Genomic DNA, 6,789 nt, shown 5'->3' on the forward strand with positions numbered 1-6,789 from the left:
ATTTTGGTAGAGAACTGCAGGGGTGGTCCCTAGGTGTCTGTGTCCCATATCTGGCCTGGGAGTGATTTAAGGCAGGATGGTAGCATCCTGAACTGCAACAGCCTGATGAAAGGAGATGGGTGGGGGTGTGGACTCAGGATTGACTGGCTTGTCTGTTCCCAAGCAAGTCCTTTACTATCTCTAGGAATTAAACAGGGAGGGGCAGCCCTCCCTTGGTCCTTAAGGTCACAATAAAATATGGACTATTTAAAAAAGTGATTAATGCAATCACTGACTAGAAGAGAATCCTATCTCCGTCCTAGTTCATTTCACTTGGAACATTTCTATCTATTTCAGTTCAGTTCAGTTCAGTCACTCAGTCGTGTCCGACTCTTTGCGACCCCATGAATTGCAGCGCAGCAGGCCTCCGTGTCCAATACCAACTCCCAGAGTTCACTCAAACTCACGTCCATTGAGTCGGTGATGCCATCCAGCCATCTCGTCCTCTGTCGTCCCCTTCTCCTCCTGCCCCCAATCCCTCCCAGCATCAGAATCTTTTCCAATGAGTCAACTCTTTGCATGAAGTGGCCAAAGTACTGGAGGTTCAGCTTTAGCATCATTCCTTCCAAAGAGCACCCAGGGCTAATCTCCTTTAGAATGGACTGGTTGGATCTCCTTGCAGTCCAAGGGACTCTCAAGAGTCTTCTCCAACACCACAGTTCAAAACCATCAATTCTTCGGCGCTCAGCCTTCTTCACAGTCCAACTCTCACACCCATACATGACCACTGGAAAAACCATAGCCTTGACTAGATAGACCTTTGTTGGCAAAGTAATGTCTCTGCTTTTGAATATGTTATCTAGGTTGGTCATAACTTTTCTTCCAAGGAGCAAGCGTCTCTTAATTTCCTGGCTGCAGTCACCATCTGCAGTGATTTTGGAGCCCCCCCAAAATAAAGTCTGACACTGTTTCCACTGTTTCCCCATCTATTTCCCATGAAACTCAAATAGTATCTCAGTCAGCCACCTCATCTCTAGCCCAAATATCCAGATTCAAAAATCTCATACATTATCCAGATTCAAAAATCATCAAGATTTTGCACAGTCCCTCCCTCTCTCTCTCACTATCCCTTCTCCAGGGGATGGTTCTGAACCAGGAATCAGACTGGGGTCTCCTGTGTTGCAGGTGGATTCTTTTCCAGCTGAGCTACCAAGGAAGCCCACTACTGCTATCTAGGAAACTTCAAGTAAGGTTTAGGTATAAAAGTCATCTGAACAGTTTTATCATTTTGAATTTGGGATTTGAATTGGAGAAGGACCGTAATTAAAAACTTATCAGAGGAGACAATATGAATGTAAGTCATATAAGTAACTATTAATCTCTGTAAGCTAAATGAAACAGTGAAAGTGAAGTTTCTCAGTTGTGTCCGACTCTTTGCAACCCCATGGACTGTATAGCCTACCAGGCTCCTCTGTCCATGGGATTTTCAAGGCAAGAGTACTGGAATGGGTTGCCACTTCCTTCTCCAGGGGGTCTTCCCGACCCAGGGATCAAACCCAGGTCTCCTGAGTTGTAGGCAGATGCTTTTTCCATCTGAAACAGAGGCCCTGTTAAATTTAAAATAATTTTTAATACTTTTATTCTGGAGCTAGGCAAGAGTATACTAACATCTTTACTCAGAAAATATTTCACACACACACAAATTAGTAGAATCTTATTGAAATCTTGGGCAAGCAAGGGGTTTCTGAATATTCTCACTGGATCTCTCCCCAAGTCATGCACTGTGTTTTGTAATATTTGTTTGGATTAATCTAGGTTATGGATTAATCCAGGGGCATAACTATAGGATTTATTAATACTTTGTTTATACCTGTAGCTCTCCCTCACAACTTGACTTAGTTCATTTGTATATTTATATGGGAGTTTCCTGACTTCCCTGGTGGCTGAGACGGTAAAGCATCTGCCTACAATGCGAGAGACCCGGGTTCAAGCCATGGGTTGGGAAGATTCCCTGGAGAAGGAAATGGCAATCCACTCCAGTACTATTGCCTGGAAAATCCCATGGACAGAGGAGCCTGGTAGGCTACAGTCTATAGGGTTGCAAAGAGTCGGTCACGACTGAGCAACTTCACTCACTTATGGGAGTTTCCTATTTACTTTCAAGAAAGGGGAGAGAAAAAGTCATGCCTCCAGAACCCTTTAGATTTCTCAGGAGATGGTGAAATTCCAGACAACCCCTAAACAGTAAGTCCTCTTTAGATTTCCATTCTATCAGACATTCATATACTTATTCATTCCTATACTTGTGAATCCATTTTAAACGGATTCTTTTCTTTATTCTAAATCTATATGCCTGAAGTTAGCCAAACTGAAGAGTTTAGAGTCATCTGTCCTGTTTAGAGAGTACTCAGTCCTCCACAAGACTGCCCTCACTTCAGACACTAGCTGCAAGTTGAGAGGGTTCCCAAAACCACCCTCAGATAATTCACTAGAAGGACTCACAGAATTTACTGACAGCTGTTATACTCATGCTTACAATTTATTACAGCCAAAGTATATGGGCCAAACTAAGATCATGGCATCAGGTCCCATCACTTCATGACAAATAGATGGGGAAACAGTGGAAACAGTGGCTGAGTTTATTTTTCTGGGCTCCAAAATCACTGCAGATGGTGATGGCAGCCATGAAATTAAAAGACACTTACTCCTTGGAAGGAAAGTTATGACCAACCTAGACAGCATATTAAAAAGCAGAGACATTACTTTGCCAGCAAAGGTCCATCTAGTCAAAGCTAAGGTTTTTCCAGTGGTCATGTATGGATGTGAGAGTTGGACTCTAAAGAAAGCTGAGTGTCAAAGAATGGATGCTTTTGAACTGTGCTGTTGGAGAAGACTCTTGAGAGTCCCTTGGACTGCAAGGAGATCCAACCAGTCCATCCTAAAGGAGATCAGTCCTGGGTGTTCATTGGAAGGACTGATATTGAAGCTGAACCTCCAGTACTTTGGCCACCTGATGGGAAGAGCTGACTCATTTGAAAAGACCCTGATGCTGGGAAAGATTGAGGGCTGGAGGAGAAAGGGACGACAGAGGATGAGATAGTTGGATGACATCACTGACTCAATGGACATGGGTTTGAGTAAACTCTGGGAGTTGGTGATGGACAGGGAGGCCTGGTGTGCTGCAATCCATGGGGTTGCAATCTCCCTTTGTTCCTCAACCAGGGATTAAACCCACACCCTCAGCAGTAAAAGCACAGAGCCCTAACCACTGGACCACCAGGGAAGGGAATTCACTCAATTTTTCTTTCATTGTATACATTTTCTCCCCTTTGATGGTGATTTTCCTGATTGCATACTAATGACAGATTTTTACCACCAATTAATCTGTAATAGTTTTCAGAGAAAGGGTAGACAGCTATAGATACAGAAATACAAATTAACCATCATAAAAGCTATCTAAACTTTTCGCAGGGAAGGAAAAGGCTTTTTTTCATTCATACAGAAAAGTAAACCAGTAGTCATAGTTCAACCTTAGCCACGGGTTGAAAGGAAACACAGAACACAGTACTCACCAGTTGGTTATAGCAGTTCCAAACCTCAAAAAAACTTTCTGTTCACAGACAGATACATTAATTTTAGTTCTTTAATTCATAATGACCTACAAACAAGAAAAACAATACAGAGTGCCAAACCAAACAAATAGAAAAACCAACAAGAACTTAAAAAAAAAAAAACTCAAAAAACAGAAAAAGCAAGATACTTTGACTTCTGCTACCCAATCATGACCAGATTCCCTCTGGCTGTCTGCCATCTGGCGTAGACTGGTTATATCATAAACAACTAAATGCCAGATTTAATGTTTCTGCTACCAGTTGTACACAAATCAAAACCAGAACTACATCCAGACTTTACCACTAACTAGAAACACAGAACCAGAAACCCAGAGATTTAGTCCAAGTAAACTCTGTTGTCACATGAGAGTGAACTCAGGAGTCAGCAAGATTATGTCTAGTGAAAATAGCCCACTGGTTCCCTTCTCTGGCAATGCAGTGTACTCAGATCTTATAGGTAAAATGCACCTGGAATTCTCAGTGGAATCTGAAACTGCCAAAAGAAGACTAGGGAGAAAGTAATTTAGAAAAAAAAAAAAATGTTACTTGCCAAGAAGTTATTAAGGGGGCCAGTATTTAAAAGGGTGGCTCACCACAAAACAAACCAGAATAAATGAACAAACATATATTAAAAGGAAAATACTCAAAAAGTTGCCAAATTTATCGTTAACAATCTGTAAATAGAGGAAAAATAACAATTTTCTCACACGATTATCTGTAAAGCTTCCCCTCATGTCTTCAGATAGTCTCACTGCAAAAGTCAAAAACAGAATTGTTTTTGTTTGAGAGTCAGGAAATTATAGGACAGCTCAAGGTTTCATTTAATTTGGGATCCAGAGCTGGATCCTGGCTTTGTCCCGTTTTGTTTTTGTTTTTCCAGCGTGCAAAGTGGTGTATGTGCTGAAAGGTAGTCATGGGGGGTCCGGCTGCTTGCTGCTTCAAAGACAGTAAACAGGTCAGATTGTGGAAAGGAAAGTTTGCTTTATTTCAGATGCCAGCAACTGGAGGGGCAGGTGGAGGATGACAGACATCTGTCCAAAGGCCGACTCTGCCCTGCACCGCACCCCCACCCGGCCACAAGAAGAGGGTGAGAACTTTTATAGACAGAGCGTGGGGAGATGGTTACATGCAGAAACAGCACAGTCTAACAGTCATCTTCAAATTGGTCATCACTGGTCTGACTACCATCATCTTGGTTGTTTTAGGTACAGTTAATCTTTAGTTCCTGGGTGCACTTGTTCCCATTTCTTTGCAGTCAATTCTCAGAATTGTGGCAGCTCAGGTCCTGGGTACAGTCTGGTCATCAGGTAATTAACTTCTCCACCTGAGGTTTTAGTATCCATAAGACAGCTCACAGGATATGGCTCAGAATATTATCTACAGCCCTTGAGAAAGAACTGAAGATCCATGACCATGCTTAACGACTGCATTATTATTTAGTCTCCTTTGCTGGTTTTCCTGTGTTTCAGCATTTCTCACTTCTCTGATTAAACTTATTCTTTGACTAAAGTTTTCCACGGGCAAAAGGCAGGCAGAGGACACGGTGGGGGGCAAGCACCATATGGTCCTGCTCCGTTTCATGTGTGTATGTTTATTTCCTATCAGGGGGATGCAGTATGTGCGCTTATCCTTAGTAGAAGCAGTCAGTGTCAATTTAGTTTCACATTTCTTTAGTTTCCTTCTTGACATCTCCCTCCACCAGTCTATCTGAATTATTATTTTAACTTAATTGAATTGCATGGTAACAAAGGCCATTTACTGAGCATTTATGTCAAACAAAAATATTATCTTATTTAACAGTCACAAAAACTCTGTGAGGTAAATGTTATTCTTATTTTATACACACACAAAAAAAGTACCAAAGAAGTTAAATCATTTACTCAAGGACCCAAAGACCTATAAGTAGTAAGAGGCAAGACTGAGCTTTAGACTCTTGCTTACTTCTGTTGTATCATTTTTATATTGTATTAATTGTCTTTCTCCACCAATCACAGGCTCCTTCACAGCAAGGATTATGTACTTCATGTTTTTGAATGACCAAAACAAAATATATGATCTAGTATGTAGTAGGTATATCAAAAATTATTTATCTTTTAGAATTTTATAATTGTTTAACAACACACATAGATCTTATTTTTGAAAAAATAGTAAGCTCCCTGCAGGCAAGGAATGTAGAAATTAAAACAGAAATAGTAATGTCAAAGGTAAATGCCAGCTGATGGTCTGCCTGGGCCCATATTAAGATGTGGTTTAGGATTTGGACCTTAGCTTCACAAGTCAGTTCAGTTCAGTCACTCAGTAGTGTCCGGTTCTTTGCAACCCTGTGGACTGCAGCACTCCAGGCCTCCCTGTCCATCACCAACTCCCAGAGTTTACTCAAACTCATGTCCATTGAGTCGGTGATGCCATCCAACCATCTCATCCTCTGTTGTCCCCTTCTCCACCCACCTTCAATCTTTCCCAACATCAGGGTCTTTTCAAATGAGTCAGCTCTTCGCATCAGGTGGCCAAAGTATTGGAGTTTCAGCTTCAGCATCAGTCCTTCCAATGAACACTTAGGACTGATATCCTTTAGGATGGACTTGTTGGATCTCCTTGCAGTCCAAGGGACTCTCAAGAGTCTTCTCCAACACCACAGTTCAAATGCATCAATTTTTCGGCGCTCAGCTTTCTTTATAGTCCAACTCTGACATCCAAACATGACTACTGGAAAACCTTTCAACATGTTGCAACTGAACATTTATAAGCAATCTGCCTACAGGGCCTGGGAAGTGGGAAGGAAATTTTATTCCTATTGGAAGCCACACTGGTGGAATAACTGAGGTACTGAAACTGAAAAGACCCAGAAAAGCAAATTATACTAAAACAGGGACATAAAGTCTAAGCATACTAGAGTCCTTGCAGTATGGGAATGGCCTACATATATTTGAACATCTAGATTATAAAAATCAGTTTGGCCAGAGAAGATTACGGTTATGAGCGTTTTCAGATAAACTGAGAGTCATGGCACTCTGAGGACTTCACATCAAGGCAGGGCGATCGGGGAGTAAAGTCTAGTGGCTAGCATTTCCCAAATTCCAGTTGCTTAAGGCAAACACAGGAGACAGCTCCGCATTTCTCTCAAGGTAAAATACATCATATATGGGAGTTCAAAAATCAGTAATCAGAAGCGAAGTTTTTCGCTTTCAGAGTTCCCTGA

The sequence above is a fragment of the Capricornis sumatraensis genome, chromosome 3 (assembly GCF_032405125.1).
Source record: "Capricornis sumatraensis isolate serow.1 chromosome 3, serow.2, whole genome shotgun sequence".
In the NCBI taxonomy this organism is placed as follows: domain Eukaryota; kingdom Metazoa; phylum Chordata; class Mammalia; order Artiodactyla; family Bovidae; genus Capricornis; species Capricornis sumatraensis.